Source organism: Melospiza georgiana, chromosome 30, assembly GCF_028018845.1.
Source record: "Melospiza georgiana isolate bMelGeo1 chromosome 30, bMelGeo1.pri, whole genome shotgun sequence".
Taxonomy (NCBI): domain Eukaryota; kingdom Metazoa; phylum Chordata; class Aves; order Passeriformes; family Passerellidae; genus Melospiza; species Melospiza georgiana.
This window is the reverse complement of record NC_080459.1, coordinates 1,800,393-1,823,945: the sequence shown is the minus strand read 5'-3', so window position 1 is coordinate 1,823,945 and position 23,553 is coordinate 1,800,393. Positions and strand designations below refer to the sequence as shown.

General features: G+C 48.3%; 1 pseudogene; it reads right to left on the bottom strand.

Annotated features, from left to right (window-relative positions):
• Positions 1-23,553, bottom strand: part of LOC131094597 (zinc finger protein 345-like) — a 159,673-nt pseudogene that overhangs the window by 74,417 nt on the left and 61,703 nt on the right.

The following is a 23,553-nucleotide window of genomic DNA, read 5'->3' as shown; positions in this document are numbered from 1 at the left end:
ACTGTCTCATTTAGTTGTCTCAACCGAATTTCCTCACGAGCCTTTTCTCTAGTGGCTCTAATAACCATTTCCTTTTCCGTGGAATCCATTATAGTATCTAATAATACCTGTAAATCATTCCAGTCGGATTCTGAGTCTTTATTACCATTTTAACCACCCTTGCCACCCTTTCAGGATCCTCCCAATAACTTCCCGCTGATTGCTTCCATATTACCAAATCCCCGGGGGAGAAAGGCACCTTTATAAGTATCCTTTCTCCCTGTGGTCCCACAGCTTCCCTCAATGGCACAATTAACTGTGGCCCCTTCTGCCCCTTCCTTCCCTTGCGAGTCCGCCCTGCTAACGGAGTTCTTTTAACACACTCATTCTTTTCACCATCCCCACCATCACTATCACTCTCACTAGATCCCGTTTTCATAGCTATATCTGCAGGGGGAGCAGGGGGCACATTAGGAGCAACTGGAACCCTCGAGGGTGCTATACAATAAGACAAATCTTCCTCGACTGAAGGATACAAATTACGCTCCTTTCTTTCTTTACATCCCACACACTCCCTTTCATCATTCACTTCTAAAACCAAAATACCACATTCCTTTTGCCATTCCTGTTTCCGATATAAAACGAAACACAAATCCAAATATAGTATTTCATCCCATTTCTCATTTCTCCTTAAAAATTGCATCAAAGATTCCATTATCACCAATTCCAGTGTACCATTCACTGGCAATCCCGCTTCCCCAATCTCATATTCAGGCCACCAATGATTACAATAATCTATCATTTTGCTTTTATCCAATTCTTGATAATACCCCTCACTTTTCCACCGTTTCAATATACAACCTAATGGTGTATTTCCAGGTATTTTACCATTGGCTTGCACTAAGGTTTTAAAAGTTTTAAAAGACATCATATTACAACCTTTAATTCCACTATTAATCCCAATAAACCAATATACCTTAAACCAATATACCTTCTCGCCGTCCTTCCCTAAAACAAACAGGAGGCGAGTTCCGGTCCTGCGTCCTTAGACGTCTTATGGCTGGAGCCTAGGCTTTTTACCAACCACCAAATCCAAATCCAATTATCACCTTTTTTTCCAATATAAAGCACCTTCGGGCTTACCTTAATGCAGTTTGTCCGACAGGCGCGGGGGGTCGGGCACGACCGATGACTCCCCGAGAAGTGCTCGGTGCCGGCTTGGAGTGGATCGGGACGCGAACCGCCCCAGCAGCCCTCGGAGTCCTGCCGCGGTCGCCAGAAAACTGTTGCCCGATTGATAAATGACACAAAACTCGGATAAGTTTTGTGGGTGCTTTATTAAGGGCCCGGGGAACTGGGGGACTCACGTCCCAAAGTCCGAGCCCCCAAATTCACGTATGGGTGCTTCCCTCTTATACATGAGATTCACAACAAAGTCTCCAAGAAACAGTTTCCCGTTCCCCTTGCCTAGCCTCCAAGAAACAGTCCTCCGTTCCCCTTGCCTGGTCACAGACCCCTTGTGATACATTCCTTGGTTCACAAACAAGATCATTAATCCTCTGCTTATCTTATTCTAAGAGCATTGTATGCTGCCTCTAGACAGGTTAGCATTCTTACTTTCTTGCATTAGTTTAATTATTTATTAAATCTCTAAGACTACCTGCTAGGTAACACACAAAACCCAACACACACTTTCAACGGCTACAAAACTACTTTTTAACAAACCAATTCACACACGACTCACTATAATTAAATATTTTGCTAAATTTCATTTCTTTTCCAACAATCAGAACCCCTCAGTACATCAGAGCTTCATGAGCATTTCACCTCCCCTGCACCAGAAATACCCAGCGTTGTACTCACAGAGTCAGTAGACATTGGGATGTTGCAGCTTTAGGAGATAACTGCAGGAGTTGCAGCTGCATTTTCCTGCAGCCAGAGATTCCTGTGCCAAGGCTGGCAGTGATTCTGCCCCAGGCACTTCTCAGCCCCTTCCCAGCCCTGCCTGATTGAAACTCTCTGTGCCTCTGTGCTGTGCCTGGGGTGGCTGCAGGCAGTGCCCCAGCCCTGCTGGGCTGTGCACAGGAGCTGCTCCTGGGCAGAGCTGTCTCTCTGCAGTGTTGCCATTGCCAGGAGCTGCCTCTGGGCCAGGAGCCCAGCCCAGCTCAGCAGCACAGACTAAGCAAAAAGACTAGAATGAGCCTCTGGGGCTTTGTGCTGATGCCCTGAACATCAGTCCCTGAGAGGGAGCTGAAGAAACCTCTCAAGATCTTCGAGTCAGAATCCAACTCCAAAATCTCTTTGACTTTAAATGGCTCTCACTGAAGGACACGACAGAGAAAGTGTCCCCAGGCCCCAGGCAGAGCAGAGAACTGGAGGCACTGATGACAGCTGGGGACAAAGAGAAGACAAGTCTTGCTGCCCAGGGGCACAGCAGGGTCTGTGCCACCAAGGGCTGTGAGGAGACACCTTGTCCTGAGACACTGGGGCCTCCTGGCACAGCCCCATCCAGGCTGGGCACTGTCAGCCCCTTGTCCTGCCCTCAGCATCCCCCCCTAGCTCACATCCCAGCGGCCTCAAGGATCTGCTGGAAGGAGTCCCTGGGGAGCCTTGCTCAGGAATGGCCCTGATGGCTCCTCAATGCTCCCTGCAGGGACTGCAGGTTTTTCAAAGGACTTTGGGTTTTGCTTTGGCCTTGCAGTCTCTGAGAGCTTTGTGCAATCATGGCCTCCAATTATCTGCTGTAATTAGTCCATGGAGAGGCTTTGTCAGTAACAACCCTCAGTGGAGCTCATTAATGCTTCAAGGTACTTCAGTTATTTTAAGGTACTTGGTGTTTCCCTTTTGATAGAGACTCCGTGAGAGATTTGTGCAATCATGGCCTCAGTTATCTGCTTTAACAAGTCCCTTGAGAGCTTTGTATTGACACTCAGTGGAACTCATTAATACTTTGAGGTAATAATGGTTTTTAAGGTGCTTTGGAATTTCCTTTCCTCAGTGAGGCTTCTGAGAGGTTTTTGTGCCATCTGGCCCCCAATTCTCTCCTCCAAGGAGTCATGAGTACCATGTTTGGGGAGGGACCTCAGTGGGACTCATTCATGCTTTGAGACACTCTGGGGTTTTCTTCTGTCTTTGACTCCTGGAAAGGTTTGTGCAATCTCCTCTCAGACCTTGAGATTCAAGGGCTCAGCTCCAAATGCACCATGGGGCTCATTAGAATCAAGCAAGTCCTGACAAACCATGGTTTTGCCTTGATTTCCCTCTACTGTAGTGCAGTTCACTAGGAAGTTTTTTTTCTATTGTTATGGAGAAATATTTCAAAGAGCTTCTAATAAATCCACATTCCTGTTTTAAGGGTGTATGGTTCTATTTAGAGAAGAAATGTTAGCAGAATTCTGTGACTGACATTGTCCCAGGGACTTTGCTAAAGGAGCTCTGGCCTACTCTGAGAAGCTGTGTCTTGAGATCTGACACAGTGTGGAGAGCCTTGCTCCACATTTCCAAACCCCATCCTGTCTCTCCTCACTCACCTGGCATCAGCTTAGTTTGGAGAACTGGCTGCTCTCAGGCAAAGAGGGTTTTTTTTCTTTTCTTTTAGCGCTCTAAAACTCCTAAGCTCCCTGTTGAAAACAGACACCCTCCTCAAGTGTGTGCCAAGCCCAAGCTGCCACCAAGACCCCTCCAGACTTGCCCTGGGCCAGCTGTGAGGACGTGTGGAGGCCCAGAGGCCTACCATCAGAGTCTCAATCCCCCAGACATGGAGGACTGGTTCTAGATAAGAGGAATAGGCTTTCAGGTTAGGGTGAGATGCTTTCTTCTCATATTGACTTTTGCAGACACATGCTGATTTATGTTATGTTAGGTTACCCCATTGGCCCATTGGCCTAATTACCCTAGTTCAACTCCTATTGCCCACGTTTGTTTGGCCCTAGAATGTTCTCTCTCTGTCCCTCCATTTGCCCTAGTTTGCTGTATTCCTCAACCCTTGTTTCCCTATTGGCTGACCTGAGATCTGACCCCCTCCTCTGCACCATTTCCCCCCATATCCATTGGACCCTGACCCTCAGCTCCACCCTCACTACCCCATATAAGACCCTGATCCTTCAGCCTACACCCTGTCTTCATCCCTGGACCCTGTTCAGCTGTGTAGCCTGTTCCTGTACCAATAAACCCAGTTTGCTGGCGATCATATGAAAACCCATCCTGCTCATTCTGTCAGCTTTCTAAGGTAGCAGTGAGGTTTGGGCTTATGAGTGCTGGACGTTCCAAGGGCCTCAGTAGGGCCATGATGCTACACATGGCGCCCAAAGAGGAACCAGATTCCTTAAGGTCCCTGGGAGCGTCTCCAGCAGTGATCCTGCCAGCCAGACGTCGCTGGAAGTTGTACCCCTTCGGGTCAGCCACAACACTGAAGTGAGACTCCAGTTTTATCTAATCTCGCTAAAGAAGAAGTTGATAATCCCCTCAACATCTATGGGACCTGCTTCTCTGACAACCCCTTAAGCCCCACTTTGGCTGGAGATTGTGCCTGTGAGACTGAGAGTGAGAGACTGAGTGGCAAAGAGCTCCCAGCGGTTTGGGCTTCTGATTTTCTGTTCCTGTGGGTAGGCATTCCCTCTTCCACTGGGGGCAGCTATGGGAAATACTCATTCCCAAGCTGAAAAGGATGTTTCTGTTAAGATTTGGAGAGTTTTAAATTTAGAGGGGAGTTAGTTTTCTGAAGGGAGTTTAAAAGGTATTGTTCATGGTTATTTGAGGAGCTTCCTGATATCTCTGTTGATTCTATCTATCAGTTATCATTTTGGGATGCTGTTGGGGATAAGCTTTATATTTTACAAAAACAAGGGGTTTTAAAAGTTGAGAAATTTTATCTGTTGTTTCATTCAATTTATAGGATCATTTAATGAGTGCATGGTTCCAACCATTTGCCCTGCTTTATTCAACCCACCCTTCATATTCCCGAACCCAGGTTCCCTGAGAACAGGATGGGAGATGGAGCCTGCCCTTCGGCACAGACAAGCCATCTGCTGTCTGCCATCTCCCCTCCTTTTCCGTCCTCTCCTCAGGGTGGCAGTGGCCATGCTGCCTTGAGATATTCCCTCACCCACATTCCTGCATTCCCTACTTCTAATCCTCCTTCCTATAAATCACAAGATGGCAATACTCCTGTTAGAGAGACCGCCATTTTTGATTCCCTCCCACCTTCATCCCCATTTCCCGCCTTTGCTCCAGGTGCCTCCTCTGTATCGGGTCTCACCTTAATGTTGAATTCCACTGCCGCATTAGTCCCTCCCCTATCATCAGAAAGGTTCTCCACAATGTGGGCTGCACCTCTCCACTTCCAGGCCCCTTCTCCAGTCCAGCCTCTTCCAGTTCCCACATCACTGGAACCAGACATAGGGCCAATTAGAAGGAAGCCATTTAGGCTACCAAAGGCCTTCAACGCCAGGCATTGCCGGTCGGCACAAAGGCCTGCGCCTCTGCCAGCAGACCTGCCTCCTCTACAGAGGAAAAGAGTGATAGCTTATCTGAGAGTGAGGATGAGCCCAAGGATTCTTGGCAGAGGATGCGGAGAAAAGCTGCAAAGGAGGGGGACTGGGAGGTGGTATCCAAGATTCAGGTGGCACCTGTGCAGTATAAGCTGAGGCCAAAACCTAAATGGGAATCCATAGGGAATAGATTCCCATTTAGGTTTTGGCCCCTGGGAATCCATAGGGAATAGATTCCCATTTAGGTTTTGGCCTCTGCTTATACTGCACAGGTGCGACCTGAATCTTGGATTCCCTACCTCCATAGGGAAATGAAGGACTTAGTAAAGCTGCCAAGGATTATGGGAGGGGTTCTCCCTATTTTAACAATTTGCTGGACATGCCATTTACTGCCCACACAATGGTACCACAAAATTTAAAATGGTGTATGAAAATTATATTGTCATCTGATGAATTTATTTTCTGGAAAGGAGTTTGGATAAATAAAGTTCATGAGTTACCAAAAGGTTATGTTGAGGAAGAAGGGCAACAACACCTCACAATGGACCACATTACCAGGGAAGGAGACTATACTAGACTGCAGTATCAGGCTGAAGTCATCCCCCAGTCAATACTGGAAGATCTCAAAGGCGCTGCATGGTCCACCCTCCTCCAAACACCTGATGCTTCTACACCCCACACTGACTTCACTTACATTCACCAGGGCTTGGATGAGAGCTATATCAAGTTCATAAAGCACCTTATGAAAGCCCTGGAAAAACAGGTAGTTGATCAAAAGGTCCAGGATTATCTTAGTAGCAAATTAGCTTTCTGTAATGCCAGTATTGACTGCAGAAAGGTTCTTCACAGCTTCCCCCTTGACCCTGAGCCAACCATTGCTCAGATTGTTGATGCTTGCATTTGCCAGGCGATCTTAGAGTGTGACTCCTGTGGTAGCTAGGGAAGAGGCGCTGCGGAAGATTTCGCGATGTCACGGAAAGCCAGGACCCTCCGTTCCCCATAGATAAGACCCTCAGGTACTCATAGATAAGAAATTAACATAGGAATGTGGTCCCACTAACAATAGGAATGTTGCCCCACAGAAGCCAGTAACTTTCCATCCCTTACCCAGTACTTTTCCATTCCCTACTAACCATAGGTAAGAAGGACAAACCCCTTTTCCACGTAGAGACCCCTAAGACTATAAGACCCCATGAGAAGAAGTAATAAACGCCTTTTGACCGTCCACCACATTGGTGTCTGCATATGTCATTGGCCCGAACGGCCCTAGAGAGAGAGGGCTGTCGAGCTGTACCTCAGAACCAGGTCGCCTGCCTTGATCTAGAAGGCAACAGACTCCATTCTAGCCAAGGCCACCAGCCAGGGTGCAATTGAAATGCTGGTTGCAGCAAGTGTGCTTCCTCACAATACAGAATGTAATAAAGGCAGTGGAAACTGTTATAACTGCAGGAAAACTGGACATGTAGCAAACGACTGTAAATACAAGAATAAAAACTGTTCTGGTTTTTTACCCAGCCCTCAGTCCCACAGCCATTACCCAAACTGTTCTTGAAGCCAACAGCACTACCAGCCCTCAGGAAACTCCCAGCAGAGCATGAAATGAGGCCAAATATGAAGTTATTCTGTCTCACCCTTCCATTGGTGAGAGATGTCCTAGGTTACAATATAAAGATGTATTCTATTCCCATCCTCAAGAGCTGTTGAAACAGGAGGGGCATTGTTTTATTCCTTATCTCCTCTTAATAAACCCATCAATACCTTTCTGCATGACTCAGAGATAATGCCCTCCAGGAGCCATTTCTGTTTAATGGACCACCTCATGACTCATAGAATGATATCAGCCCATTGTGAGATGCTCCACCCAGGGGGGAAGAGCTAAGCATGCCCCCCTGGATATTATCTGGGGTATGGGACAAAACAAGCTGCGTTTCCACTGGATTCCCCAGAGCAACAGCTACCTTTTCCACTGGATCTTCAGAGGTAGGCTACACCCTACTACAGGATCACTGCTCCAACATTACCACATCTGCCACTCCAGGAGGACTGCAGCCACCATTCCAACTGGACAGCTACCAACACCCTGACCAGCAGAGTGACAGGTTACATTCTGACTTTATCAGTGTTTTTTTTTTTGTTTTTTTTTGTATTATTGCATGATTTTTGATTTTTTTTTTCCTAATAAATTGTATTTCTGACTTTGAGTCTCTCTCTGGTTTTGCTTTCAAACCAGAGCAAATGGAAAAGCCTGAGTGGGTTTCCTGAAAAACAAACTCACCTCAGAAACCACGTGCTCAGTCCAGGCTGGCTGGAATGATGTCACCTTTCTACAAGGGACAGTGTGAGCATACATGATCTCTGGAAGCAGAATTCTCTGAGTCTTGCAGCTGAATTCTCTGTCCCTGTCCTTTCCCTGGATCTGTGTTGCAGATGAAGCTACTGGTGCCATCCTCACCTTTTACCTCTCTCTTGAATGCAAACAGATGTTCCCAGGTGTATTAAGCATGATTTTTCAAAGTTGCTACAAAACTTTTGTGTTCCTCATGGAATGAAGGGGCCATTTTGGCACTGAGGAGGTGACGTGGAAGCAAGGAGTCAATTGTGACCCTGGGGTCCCATGGAACCAAGGGGCCATGGTGACACAGCAGGGCCATGTGGATCCAGTGGTCCATTGATACACTGTGGATCCAAGGAGGCAATGGAGACACCCCCAGAACCTCATGGAACCAAAGAGTCCATGGTGACCCTGCAGGGCTGCATGGAGCCAATGGTCCATGGTGGCACTGCCCATCCAAGAAGGCCATTGAGACACTGAAGAACTTCATGACCCCAAATGTCCATGGTGACACAGCAGGGCATCATGGGAACCAAGGAACGGCTGTTGGCGGTATGGAAACTCATGGAACCAGGAGCCGTTGTGGCACTGCAGAACCAACAGAGCTGCTGGACCTTGTCCCCTGGCCCTGCACAGATCCTTTGGAGGCACGGCAGGAGCAGCACCCTGGGAGGCTCAGGAATGCCCCTCTGGGATCCATGGCACACACTCCCAGGGGCGGGAATTCCAGTTCCCAGGCAGGAAAACATATTCCTGCCCTGGAAGGCAAAGCTCCTAAGAAGGAGAAAAAGGCCAAGTGGAGCAAGATCTTAGAGTGACATTTCACTGCCAGCCTTCATAGCTTCACCCGTGGTTGTTGTAGCTCCTGGATTGGGAAATAAATCAGGGCAGGGTCTTTGGTGGGAGCTGCCCATGGTCAAGAGAGACACTGAGAGAGAAACAGAGCAGGCAAAGAAAGGCAGGAGAGAAAGAAGGGCACAAACGCAATCAGCTGCAAAGGTGGCACTCTGAAAAACAAACTGGAACTGACAAAAAATGCATGGGACAGAAGTCAGTAATTCTGAAAGTTTTATTTACTATCAAAATACAGGCCACACATCCAGCCCCACACAATCCCAATCCCACACCCTCAAATTTGGATGCCAGTTCTCCCAATCTCCTTCCAACCCCATCTCACCCTGGACATTGTGGAATCAAGTAGATTTGTCATGGGACTGAGTTTTTCTTAGGTGGGAATAAGGCATTTTGACATGGATTGGTCAATTTTGGGGTAAAATGGAGGTGTTTTCAATGGGATTGAATCATTTTGAGGTGACAGACCAATCTATCTGGAATTCTGGAGTGCAAAGATATGGAGAACACTTGCTGAAATCCCCCAAGAACCCACAAATCCTACACAACAAATGTTCACAAACCATAAATTCCACCTCAAATACATTTTAAATGGCGGGACGTTAGGCATCCTTGATCAATTACTTTCATTTTAGTCCTATTTCAGGTGTTTTTAAGTGATAAAGACAAATCAGAAGAAAATTAGGGCCAAAAGGATAACCAGCCAGGTGTCCTCCCAACATGGATCACTGGGAATGTGGGTCCTCCCATGGGGATGAAGCTGCACCAGTGCACAAAGCTCCTCCTGCAGTTGGAGCACATGCAGGGCTTCCCTTACTAGTGCCTGCGTTGGTGTCGGGTCAAGGCAGAGCTGTGTGAGAAGCTCTCCCCACACTGGGGACACTCGTAGGGGCTCTCCCCGGTGTGGATGCTGTGAAGGTCCGCCCGAAATAAACGGGTGACGAATGATTTTTGGGTGCAAAAATAACCAACAAGAGGCACAGGGGTTTTGCAGTAACAAATCAACAAGGTGCAATTTATTGATTATAACCACAGCTAAATATGCGTTTGGTTAAGGGATCCGGGGAAGAGAAGGGTAAGACAAGGAAAAAAAAAGGGAGGAAAGAAGGTCAGGGAATGGGGTATAGCTACCAAGACGTGATGTCTTCGGGGTCCCGCCGCCGAAACTTGCTGGTACACGTCTTGGGGAGATCTCAAAGGACAGTCGGGCCGAACCCCAATATATATACCGTTCTTGGTTGGGGGAAGGTAACTGAAATTAGGTTTCCATGGAGGGGAGAAGTCCATTGTTTTCATGGCCGAATGCTCACATGTACGTTAAGTTTTCCCCCTCCCTGAGTTGGGAGGGAGTACAGTCCCAGTCTCTGGAAGGAGGTTGCCAGGGGGGTGCCATGGGGGTGCCATGGGGGTGTCAATAGGGTGCCAGAGGGGTTCTTGGTTCCTTGATGAGGGGATTCGCATCTCTGTTGGTCTGTCACGGTGGTTGGAGACAGGCAAGAGGGGTCTTCTCATGGAGCGGGGGGGAGCCACCCCAGAGCTCAGTCCAGCCTGCTCAGGAGTTTGGAAGAAAGTCCAGTTCAATTGTCCAGAAAAGGGCAGCATGCCCCCTTCGAGTACAGCATGGCGTGTTCTGCAAGCATCACTTGTGAACACATTAGATAAGCAGGAGACTTTCTTTCCCAACCGGCTCAGCACTTTTAACTCTTCGGTAGTCTTTTCTCATGACAATTGTGAGGCAAAAAATGAAGGATTTTCGGATGGACTTCTACACGACCCCGTGACTCACGATTGTCTTGAGGAATCTTCATCAGCAGAGCTCTAGAGTGTCTTCAAAACTCGTTGCACGTTGGTAGCATAACCCCGGAAAAGTAGGGATGACAGGAGAGAGGGGATAAAAGGGGAAGAGAAGGAAAGGAAAAGGGAAAAGGGGAACCAACAAACATAAACATAATTATTATTGATCATCATAACAACTTCACACGTGGTTATTTTTTATAACGATTTCAAAAAATTATGATTAATTTTAACAATTTCAAAAAATATTAATCAGTTAAAGCAATATCATTTGTTTAACAATTTCAAAATGATTAAAACAAATCACAAATAATCAAAACAACAAACAAATCATAATATTATCATCGTCTTTTAAAATTATTTTCTAAAAATTAAAGTAACTTTCTGCAAATCATACTTGATATTTAAGGAGTTGTTCTAAAGCACATATGCTTGATTCATAGCTGTTTCGTATCAAGTGTTTTGGGGACATCTATTGTATCGGGTACATCAGCTAAGCGGTGTGCATTGACTACAGTTGACAATCTTTTAAGCTTTTTCATCATTCTCCAATTCAAAATGAATAGGGCTGCTGACAAGATAAAGCCAAGCGTAACTAGGATCAAAAGAACAACAATTGGATGGCACACACTGTTCAGAATACCTGTGGCAGTAGGTGACCACCCAAAAAGAGTATCCCACCACCTATGCTCAGCATCCTGTTTTACCCTCTCCATAACCCGGTGTATTTGGTTCACGTTGTGATGAACAGTCACCAGGGTCTTCTGTCCGCTCTCTTTGATTTTCTCGAGGATGTCAATCAGGTCTTGATGGAGCAATAGTTGTCTCACGAGGGTGAGGTTCATTCCAATAGGAGTGGGCATCAGCTTCTGGATCAGCGTGTAGTTGGATTGCAGTAGGTGGTGAGAAGTAACTGGAGCTTCATAAGAGAAATCGCATCCTACTATCTTAGTAAAGTTACAAGCACAAAAATTTGAATGATTCTTTGCATCTACTACAACATCTACAAAGACAGAATCACATGTCGTTCTAAAGCATGCACAGCCATTGCCTATGTATATAAGAGCTGTCTGGGTATCCTCATGTGGATGAATCTTGAAATGACAGATATTTTGCTCTATGTCTAAACAAATATTTGATCTATGATTGCATTGCTTTCACAGATGAACTCTTGTTGTTCTCGGACAACACAAGTTTCCAGGTTAACAGTTTGCCATTTGTCATCAACCTGACGGGCCCATCCCCTATGTTCAGTAGGATAGAGAACAGCTCCGTCATGGTTTAATCCTAATGCAATAACAGGGAAGACCAAATGTACAGAGGCATTGCGTATGGTTAGGACAAAAGCAGTGGCTGTGTTTGAAATGGGATCATAGGTAAAGTTCACCAGGTTCCACCAGGATTGGAATTCTCTTTCAAATTCAGTGGCACTGTCCCAGATTATTTTCCGAATTTCTGTGGGGAAGGTGCCTTCCTCGCCCTCTCTTATAATTGCAGCAGAGACAGATTCCATCTACAATTGTGCCTGGATACAGCTGAGGGCTAAGGAAACATTGTTCTGTGTAGCACTAAGTGCATCAATTACCAATTTGTGATCATCCACATTCACTCTTTCCCAATTTGGTAATATGCTTGATAGCAGTCTCTGGTGTGTTCGCAAAAGCCAATAAGAATGACTGCAGTAGTTGCTGTAATTTGGTCAAATCTCTAATTCTGTCAGCCAATTTATTCAAGTTCAATTAATTTACATGTTATGTATAATATCATCACCTGGTGTTACCATAAGGGGAAGGAAAAACATTATTTCTGTTGTTCATCACTAGTGTTATCATGGTTTGTCAGGTCTTCATGTCCCTCGGAGTTCTTCTGAAAAAGTAAACACAACAGACTCTGCCACAAAGAGGCAGAAAAGGTTAGAACAATGGAATTGTCAGAGAGGTTTTGAACAGCAGTGGTACTTCCCCTACAGCAGCAGGGGGTCCACCAAAAACAAGTTGTCCAGGGTAATGCCCTGGGTTCTTGAAATCATCTGCTCCCTGTAGTGAAGGAATTGTGCTTGGAGCTGTCTGGCAAAAAGCAGTGATTTTGGAACACTCATTTACCCCCCATCTATAGTAAGAGGTGTGAGAAGTCCATTTAATCTTTTCACCTTCTGCCCTATCCTGCACACTTTTGACAGTAAAGTGAGAAACATTACCAGATTGAATTTCCTGTGGGTTTAGGAAAATCCCAAACCATCCCTGCATTGCTTTAACAGTATTATCTCCTGTAGCTCTTTTAAAAGCATCAGCCTGGAGCAAGCCAAATATAAACATAGCATAGGACTTGGTGTTAATACAGACAAGAAAGTAATTCTGTCCCTCACTTTGGAAAATACTCCAAACAGTTAACAGTTCCCCAACCTGGGCATTGTCCTGTTCCTCTCTGTTAGCAGAAGTGGGGGAGAGAGGAGGGGTTGCTTTAGTCACAGAGGCAGGTTTATTTTGGCTGCTACCCAAGCTCCCAGTTTCTTGGATTGCCCAGTTCTCCTTCACCTCCCTGGGAGCCAAGCCAACCACAAACACCCCTTCCCAGGTAGTGTACCTATTCTCAGCATCTTTGAAACCACAGGAATAAAACCCAACAGGCTTTGTCAGACCCTCGGGACCCTGCTGCCAAATGTTTACTGAAAGTTGTGAGGAGGCAAATCCCCACTCCACCTGAAAGGGGTCTGTAGGATAGATAGGGTCCAGTGCTTGGTGAGCTGTCACTTCAAGAATCAGCAATTGCAATTTTTCCTTCTGAGAAGAAGTCCAATCCCATTTTATTCTTTTTCTCAGCAAGTCATAAAGGGGAACAAAAGGGTCATTCTGGTTACTAAGAAGTTTATCTGGTCTTTCTATAGGAGACAGAGCTACTATGGTTTTCTGAAGGAGAATTGCTGTAGGTTTAAGTGTTCCCGGAAGCCTTTGAGTTAAAGAGGTCATAATTTCAGGCTTTACAGGTGATTGGATTGGAGATTCAAAACCAGGAATTAATTTCTTTTCATGAATCAATTGCAGGCAGCCGGATTTGTGAATGTTTTCCAGGAGTTGGTCAAGGGTACCAACCAAAGGGTCTCTCCTTTCCAAGGGGTTAAGTCCCTCAGCCCAATGAGCTGTGTGCTGATTTGGGGACCATGGGATGCGTCTGTCTGCTGTTGTTAGGAACACCCCATGTCTCCAGCACCTGCCGGCTTCTTGTTCTGACAAAAGAATCTGATCTCCCCCAGTGAGAGACACTTGACAAATGTGTTCTGTTTCAGATTTTTGGGGGAGAAGCCCGTACTGCTTTGCAAGTTTTGTTAATACAGTAGCAGTGTACGGGATTTCTTTAGTGGTTTTGTGCGGGCTAAAATCTTCATTATTGATATAGTTGTATTCTGTTTTAATTAGAGGTTTTATGTTGTTACAGCAGTGTTTCCCACAATTTTTCATCAGGGTTAATTCTGTTTGAGAACAATTTTGACTAGTGTGAGGAGTTTCTTTCTCCTCTGTTTCTTTTGAAGAATCAGAGTTCTGTGAATTTTTAACATGTTCCTCTCTCAGGGCAGTCCGTAACAAGTTATTTACATTTCTTTCTACATCCAATTGTTTTTGCAAAACTTCAGCTAGGTTTTGGAGGGAGTCTATGATAGCATTTTCCTCACTTTTTCGCTTAAAGCGAGTTTCTATGGCTGCTGTGAGGCAGGCACCCAAGACTGAGCAGAGGATGGTTTTATTATTGCCCAGTTTAAATTTTGTTTCATGTTGCAAAGAAGATATTCTATCAATAACATTTTCTAAGTTAAACCAATTGCAGTTTTCCCATTCTTCTCCCCCCGGAGAAGGTGTGGCATTGTATTTAGCAAGCAGAGCATAAAATTCAGCTTTACCTTTTGCACTGAAGTTTTTAGTCATTTTGTGAGGGGACCAAAGCTACACCAGGGAGTTAACTTAAGTTACACAAATCACACAGCCTTTCCACTGTCCCCTTGCTTCCCTGGGTAGTTGAAGAGACAGAATCAGTCTGGGAGGCCCTGTGAGGTTGCTTCAAATTTGTCTCTTCCTTCCCAGACAGTACAGATATGCACTCACATGAACACATACACACAGAAATGTTTTCTTTGTGAGGGGACCAGAACCTAGAACAGGGAAAAAGCCACTCAGCCTTCGCTGGGCCACCCCTCGCTCCCTGTGTAGGTGAAGGGACAATATCTGTCTAAAAGGCACTGCTTAATTACTTCAAGTCTGCCCCTTCCCTTTTAGACAGTCCAGGTACACAAAATACAGCAGTAAAAACCAGTAACAGGTTCAAATTCACCTCAAAAACAACAGTAACAGGTTCAGATTCAATTCAAATACAACAACAACAACAACAGTATCAGTATCAATATCAGTAACAGCATCAATATCAGGATCAGGAGAAGTATCAGGGTCAGTGTCCATGCCGGTAAAATCAGTAACAGAAATGACAGTAACAATTTCCCCTGCTTTTGCACCGAAAAATCTTTTCTGTCAATTCCGGAGCCTATGTGCTCAATCGAGCATGAGATTTGGCTTTGGCGTGTGTAGTTTGTGAGAGGTTACAAACTACACAAAACCTGCAAAATCTCACTGGCTGCTGGAATCCTTGTCCGTGACACCAATTATGTGAAGGTCCGCCCGAAATAAACGGGTGACGAATGATTTTTGGGTGCAAAAATAACCAACAAGAGGCACAGGGGTTTTGCAGTAACAAATCAACAAGGTGCAATTTATTGATTATAACCACAGCTAAATATGCATTTGGTTAAGGGATCTGGGGAAGAGAAGGGTAAGACAAGGAAAAAAAAAGGGAGGAAAGAAGGTCAGGGAATGGGGTATAGCTACCAAGACGTGATGTCTTCAGGGTCCCGCCGCCGAAACTTGCTGGTACACATCTTGGGGAGATCTCAAAGGACAGTCGGGCCGAACCCCAATATATATACCGTTCTTGGTTGGGGGAAGGTAACTGAAATTAGGTTTCCATGGAGGGGAGAAGTCCATTGTTTTCATGGCCGAATGCTCACATGTACGTTAAGTTTTCCCCCTCCCTGAGTTGGGAGGGAGTACAGTCCCAGTCTCTGGAAGGAGGTTGCCAGGGGGGTGCCATGGGGGTGCCATGGGGGTGTCAATAGGGTGCCAGAGGGGTTCTTGGTTCCTTGATGAGGGGATTCGCATCTCTGTTGGTCTGTCACGGTGGTTGGAGACAGGCAAGAGGGGTCTTCTCATGGAGCGGGGGGGAGCCACCCCAGAGCTCAGTCCAGCCTGCTCAGGAGTTTGGAAGAAAGTCCAGTTCAATTGTCCAGAAAAGGGCAGCATGCCCCCTTCGAGTACAGCATGGCGTGTTCTGCAAGCATCACTTGTGAACACATTAGATAAGCAGGAGACTTTCTTTCCCAACCGGCTCAGCACTTTTAACTCTTCGGTAGTCTTTTCTCATGACAATTGTGAGGCAAAAAATGAAGGATTTTCGGATGGACTTCTACAGATGCGCTGGTGGATGATGAGGTGGGAGTTGCGTTGGAATCCCTTCCCGCAGTCAGGGCAGCGGAAGGGCCTCTCCTCAGTGTGAATCTGCTCATGCAGTATGAGATGGGAGCTGATCTGAAATCTCTTCCCACACTGGGGACAATTTTAGGGCCTCTCCCCAGTGTGGATGCGTTGGTGCCTGATGAGTTCTGAGCTGCAGCTGAAGCCCTTCTCACATTCCAAGCACTCGTAGGGCCATTGCCCGGTGTGGATCATCTGGTGGCGGATCAGGGTGCTGCTCTGGCTGAAGCTCTTCCCACACTCCAAGCACTTGTAGGGCTTCTCCCCATCGTGAAGCTGCTCATGCACCACCAGCTCTGAGCCCTGGCTGAAGCTCTGTCCACCTTCCTGGCCCAGGGTGGGCCTCCCTCCTCAGAGCACCCTGGGCTGGGTTTGGAGCCCCTCCTTCTGAGGGACCTCTGGGACTTTTCCTCCCCATTGGATTCTTGTGCCATGGAGCTGCTCAAAACAGCCTCTTCCATGAGGTTCTGCTGTGGGGATTTGTCTGCCCTGGTCTCCATGCGCACCTCCTAGTCTAGGGGAGGAAGGACAAAGAGAGGATGAGATTTGCCTCTGTGCCAGAGGGAAGGGGAAGGAGATCTCCCTAATGCTTCCCCGGCAGGACGGCATTGGCAGTGGCGTTGTCCTGCAGCCAGGGGCCATGCTGGGCTGGGTGATGGAGCAGGAGAGAGGGGGAACGGGGCACTGACTTCCTCCTCACCCACCTGGGTATCCTGGGGCATTGTCTCAGTTTGAATAGACAGGTATCTGCTAAGGAAGGCAGGAGCCTCTCTTGAAATGGAAAATGTAAACAACCTCCTTCTGAACAGTTATAATTTTGAAATTATGGGGCTCTAAGGCAACAGATATGGGAATGGGAATAACAGTTATTTAGCAGGAAAATTAAAATATAAATGCAATAGTACAAAGAAAAAATACTGACAGATTCAGAATACGACCTGACACCGTATGGGTTACGGTGGCGGTGGCAGTCCCAATAAACGGTGGCTGCAGTCCTCCTGCAGTGACAGGTGTGGTTTTGTAGAACAGTGGGGTTTTCCTCTGAAGATCCAGTGGTGGTGGTGTTGGGCCTGGTCTTCCTCCGGGAATCCAGTGGAAAAGGCTGACTCTGCTCTTCCCGCCCTCTGATTATATCCAGGTAGGAATGCTTGGCTCCTCACTCTGGGTAGAGATTCTCACAATGGGATGATGGAATTTTATCAGTCATGCAGTGGCACTCAATGGCCCATTAACAGAAGGTATCTCCGAGGAGGGAGGATGGGTTGTGGAAGAGATAAAGAAAACTGCTCAATTAACAGAAAATAACGGCGACATAAGATAGGAATAGAATACACGCCCCATATCCAACCTAAGACAGCTGGGAAATGCTTTGCAGCATTCTGTGTCTGTGTTCATGTGTATTTTACACTCAAAGTCCCCCAAATTTCCAAGAGGTTTTCCCTGGGGTGTTGTCTTGTCCCTGTGTCCCTCTGCACCTCCCTGTTTCACTCTGTCACTGTCACCTCCACACATCTCTGAGCCCACTGGCACCTCCCAGGTTTGCACTGAATCCCTCCCTCCTGCCCTCCAGCACCAGCAATGACCGCGGCAGGGAGCTCAGAGCAGGAGCAGCCAGGCCAGGGCTAATGCCAGGATCAGGAGCACCTGGCAGAGTCAGGAGGAATCCCCCATTCCAGGCGTTGCAAGGGGGGCACCCGTGTCCCCTCCCAGCCCCAGGGTTACAGACCAGGGAGGAGATGCCTCAGCTGCCTCAGCTGAATCGCTTCCCTCAGGCCTTGGCCTGGAAAGTCTCTGTCTGCAGAACAACTTCTAGAGAAGAGTTTCCGCAAGGAAGAGAAAAGAAAGGAATTGTTTCTTCCCTTTCTCTCATCACTGCCCCGTGTGCTGATTTTCTTGGCATCTCTTAGCAAAACCAACAAAAAAGCATCTGGAATGAGGTGTTTCCCAGGGTCAGTTCCTAAATAGGGCCAAAGGAAGGTTTTCTGCCAGGGAAAAAGGGACAAATGTGGGATTTGTTCAGACAGTTGAAAACATGACAGTTTCTAAGCACTGGAAATCCAGAGACTATAAAAATCAGAGTTTGCAGTTGTAATGGTCCATTGTCCTCCCTTTTCCCACTGCTGATTTGTCACATCCCAACTCCAGAGGAGCACATTATGGAAAGAAGACCTGCAGGGAGTGTTGGAGGCCTAATCCCAGAGACTGGAAGAAAGAGTGAAATCAGGAAAAGATTTCCAGTTGGTTTCTTACCATATTGACCACAAATACTCTGCAGTCCATATGCAATATCCAGATGAAGAGGCACATTCCTGGTTTTTAATGCCAAATTGCAGTACTTTGGAACATCTTTCTGGATGAGAACAAACCACAGGCCAATAATTGACCCACTTCAGTTCCCAAATCAGAAATCATTCAACTTCTACCAAGATGTCTTTCTCTGCAGATGTCCAAGATTGCAAGGCAAGATGGATTCTATTTGCCATCTGTATGGCAGTTTTCCTTATCTCTTCCACAACCACTCCTCCCTCCTGGGGGGACATCTGCTGATAACAGGCTATTGAATGTCACTGCATGGCTGGTAAGAACTACAGCATCCCATTGGGAGATGCTCCGCCCAGAGGGAACAGCTAAGCATTCTAGCCAGATAGAATCTGGAGATTCTGGAATAGCAGCACAGCTTCTCCCCTGGATTTCCCAGAGGAACAGCAGCTGCCTCTTCTTCCACTGGATCCTCAGAGAAAGACTACACCCTTTTCTACAGGACCCCCTGCTCTAACAGAACCACACCTGACACTCCAAGGAGGACTGCAGCCACATTTCCAGTTGGATTGCTTCTAACAGTGTCAGGTTGTGTTCTGACTCTGCCATAGTTGTATTAGTTTACTGCATTGTTTATTTTATCCTTTTATTTTCTTCCCTATGAAATAACTGTTATTTCCTGCTCCCATATTTTTTTGCCTGAGAGCCCCTTAATTTAAAATTTGTAGCAATTTGGAGGCAGGGAGGTTTGCATTCTCCATTTCATGGGAGGCTTCTGCCTTCCTTAGTAGACTCCTGTCTTTCCAAACCAAGACAGCAGGACAGAAGGCACTTTGATTCCTTTTGTCCCAAGTTTCTCCTGAGTTCATGACTTCACATGAACTGGAATGTCCCAAAAGCACAAAAAAAGCCACAATTAGCAGATCCAACCCCCAGGTCACCATTAAATGCACTCAATCCACGCCTTCCACAGCCCAGCAGCAATTCCCGCCTCTGCCCCCAGCTCTGGCTCAGCCTGAGGGGCATCACTCTGGTGTGTGTGGGGCGGCTCCTGCAGGACACAGCGCTGGGAGCCGCTCTGTGTCCCACAGCTTCGGCATCTCAGGCGCCACTCCACAGCTGCGGGGCTGAGCACTGTTCCATGACTGTATTTCCTGTGCCACCACTGTTCCATGGCTGTAGCTCCTGTGCCACCACTGTTCTATGGCTGTAGCTCCTGTGCCACCACTGTTCCATGACTATAGTTCCTGTGCCACCACTGTTCCATGGCTGTAGCTCCTGTGCCGCCACTGTTGCGCCTTTTCCATGCTCACTCCACTGCTTCTCAAAAGCTGTGCTGTGCTGTTTCAGCATGGTTCCTCAGCTCCTGCACCACTGCTCCACTGCTGCTCCAACACTGCTCATCTACCACTGTTCCACTGCTCCTCCCCTGCTCCCCTGTTGTTCCTCAGCTGCTGCTTCTGTTCTAGTGCTGCTGCCACAGCTGTGGTGTCACAGAGAGGGAAATGTTCGGGCAGCAACCACTGTGGTGTTACAGAGACTGGGACAACGGGACTGCCACAGCTCTGGTGTCGTGGAGAGGGGAATGTTGGGGCGGCTGCTGCTGTAGTGTCATAGAAGCTGCAACTGGGGCTGCCACCACTGAGGTGTCACAGTGAGGGGAACGTTGTGGCTGCCACCACAGTGGTATCATACACATGAGAATGCTGGGGCTGCCTCTGCTATGGAGTCATAGAGAGGAGAACATTGGGGCTGCCTCTGCTGTAGAGTTATAGAGAGGAGAATGTTGGGGCTGCCAAAGCTGCGGTGTCACAGACAGGGGACTCTGGGCCTTCCACTGCTGTGGTGTCACAGAGAGGGGGACTTGGGGCTGCCACAACTATGATGTCACAGAGAGGAAAATGTTGGGGCTGACACTGCTAGGGTTCCCCAGACAAGGGATTTCTGGGGCTCCCACCACTGTGGTATCATAGAGAGGGGAATGTTTGGGCTGCCATCCTTGTGGGCTCAAAGACAGGGCAATCTTGGGGCTGCTACCCCTGTGGTGTCCTACAGAAGTCAATGTTGGAACTGCCAACTCAGTGGTATCACAGAGAGGGGAATGTGGGGGAGTCACTGCTGTGGTGTCACAAGGGGAGCATTTGGGGCTGCCACCCCTGTGGTGTCACTGAGAGGGCAATGTTGGGGTTGCCGCTGTGGTGCTGTCATAGAGAGGAGAATGCTGCGGGTGCCACCTCTGTGGTGTCACAGAGAGGGGAATGCTGGGGTTGCAATTTCTTTGGTGTCATAGACAGGGGGACATTGGTATTGCCACTGCTGTCATGTCACAGACAGGGGAACTTTGAGGTTGCCACCACTGGGATGTCACTGACAGGGCAATGCTCGATCTTGAACATCTGTGGTATCATAGAGAGGGGAACGTTGGTGTTGCCACCACTGTTGTGTCACAGATATGGGAACACTGCCAAACCTCCCCTGGTGCTGTGCCCACTCCAGTGCTGCTCCTCTGTGACAGTGCAGTGCCTCCTGGGAACACTGTAACACTGCAGTGCCTCCTGGGAACATTGTCACATTGTGACAATGGGACTCTAGGGGCCCTGTGACACTCCAGAGTCTTGTAGAATCCATGGAACCAAGAGGAGACTGAAACTCTGGGACTTGATGGAACCATACATTGTGATACCTCAGGGCCTCATTCTTTCCAGGAATCCTTGTGACACTGCAGAAATAAATGGAACCAAGGGGACATTGTGACACTGTGAAGTTCATGAAACTGAGGGGATGCTCTGAGACTCTGGTGCCTAAAGATGCTCAGGAACCATTGTGACACTGTGGCTTGTGGAACCAAAGGCACACTGTGACACTGTGGGGTCTCATGGAATCCAGAGGTCCTTGTGACTCAGTGAGGCCAGTTGGAACCAACAATCCATTGGGATCTCCCAGAACCTTGTGGTGTCCAGAGATCCTTGTGACATTTTGTGGCCTCATGGAACCAAAGGGACACTGGGACACTGTGTGATCTCAGGGAACCAAGGGGACTCAGACACACTGTGGGGCCTCCTGGCTCTCAGTCACTTCTGACACTTGTGTCCATCTACAAGGGGGCAAAACTCAGCAGCTTAAGCCTGTTGATCCAGAATATTCCCATCTCCATGGAGGGTGTTCTTGCCAGCTGTGGTGTTTTGTGTTCTCTCTGTGCTCTCTGGGGGAATTGCATCCTACAGGAGACCCCAACAACTCCAGTAGCTGACACCACAGAGCCTCCTGTGGGGTGCGGGCAGAGGCATCTTTCACTCCATTATGTTGCTCAGAGCCCATCCAAGCTGGAATGTTTCCAAGGATGGGGCATTCACTGGCTCTCCACCAAGGCTAACGGTGAAAGCAGGGTGCTGGGGGAGGCAGCAGGAGAGCAGACGCTGTGCTGGGTGAGCGAGGGAAGAGGATGAATCCAGAAGGCACAGCCCACCAGGAGGCCACCAGGCAGGGATGTGGAGCCTCCCCAGGTGAGGGTGACCTGCCCAGGGAGTGCCCTGCTGAGGTGTTTGGCAGAGGTGTTTGCCCAGCAGGATGTCCCCTGGTCACCTGGGGCCATGCCCCTGCCCCAGGCAGGAGCGCACTGTCAGATGAGTGTGCTGTCCCTGGGCTCAGTGCTGGAGATGCCCCGAGCAGCCTGGCTGTGTTAAATGAGCAACCTGCAGCCCCTCTGTGCCCTGCCGTGGCTGCAAAGACTCCTGAAAGCACTGGCTGCTGTGCAGCTGTGCCCTCTGCTGCCCCTTGTTCTGCCCTGCTGGCTGAAACTGCCACAACCGCCCAAGAGCAGCGCGGGTTGTCAATGGAGCGCGCTGCTGCTGATCCAGAGGGTGGAGAGATGTCATGCTGCAGAGTCACATTGAACAGGCACTCTGCAATTCTGCTGTGCCCTGCTGCCACAGCTGGAACCCCAGAAGCAGCACTTGGTAGCAGCAGGGAGGCTCTTTGCCCCTGCAGCCGCTGCAAGGCACCCAGCCGCCACCACTGTGAGATGCCTTGCTCCTGCAGGACAGTGCCTGGCCATGGAGTGGGGTTTGCTGCCCCTCCACCAGGCCTGCCATACCAGCTGAGATCTCAGAAGCAGTGCCTGGCCCCTGTGAGACTCCACCTCCTCTGTGCCATGCGGCTGCCCCTGTAGCCATCTCTGCCTGCAGTGGAACCACCTCTCTGTGCTTTGCTGTGACTGGAAGCACCCCTACAGCTGTGCCCAGCCACGGCGAGACAGTGCCGGGCCCCAGCGGGGGAGCGCCCGGACACAGTAAGGGGGCACCTAGCAGAGGAGCCATTCCTGGCTGCTATGGAGCTGCCCGTGCCTGTTGCCAAGCTGTACCTGGCTGCTGTGAGACTCCCAGCGGCTGTGGAACACCTGGCTACCATCAAGCCGTATCTGTCGCTCCATGTCCTGCTGTCGACTGCTGTGAAAAGGCGTCTGCTGAGCAGTTCACACGGGGGAGGTCACCAGGGGGGTCCCCAGGCAGGTGCCCCGCCTTGGCCATCACCCAGCAGCCAGCTTAGAACTGGTGCAAACCAGGGGAATACGACTGTTTAATTAAAACAAAGCCTCACAAAGGCCTGAGGTGGGTGTTGAAGCAATGTGATTTCTGCCCAGTGCTCTGAATGTCAAAGTGAAGAAATTCAATGAAATGTAGGTAAATGGCAGGAGCGACTATGACTCTCCTAAGGCAGTTTTTGAGAGTATAGTTACAAACTGGGCATTGCTGCAGAGATTGCACCCTCTCATGGACCTGCTGGATACCCTGTGTAATGTAACCCAATTGATCTCTGCCCCAGCACAGAGGCAGTGGGGAACGTTGGGCGCCAAAACTGAAGCAGTCCAGCTGAAGAAAAATGGTCCTTCTCGGACGTCCCGGTCAGCTTTCCAGCACTGCTAGCAGTAGGTGGGCACTATCCCAATCTCCGTGGTTCGGGACAGCACCTAAGGGAAACGCTCTGTGCTATGACAGTAGCAGTACCTTGTGGTAGGACATGGCATGGCTTATGGCTACAGTCAGCAGAAATAAGAAGAGAGCGCTCTCCAGCTGTGGTGAATCCAGGTTTATTGAGTCCCAGGGAAAACCGACAACCGAAGAGGAAGAGGGGGAAGTTGCAACAGCTCATAAGAAGGGAAGGACACAGGGGAGGAGTCAGTCCTTGGATGAATAGGATAGCAGAGGGGAGTGGGATACAAAAGATTGACTTAGGGAGAACACCAATGGGAATAACTTGAGGGGGGAGCTTCGGCCCCTAA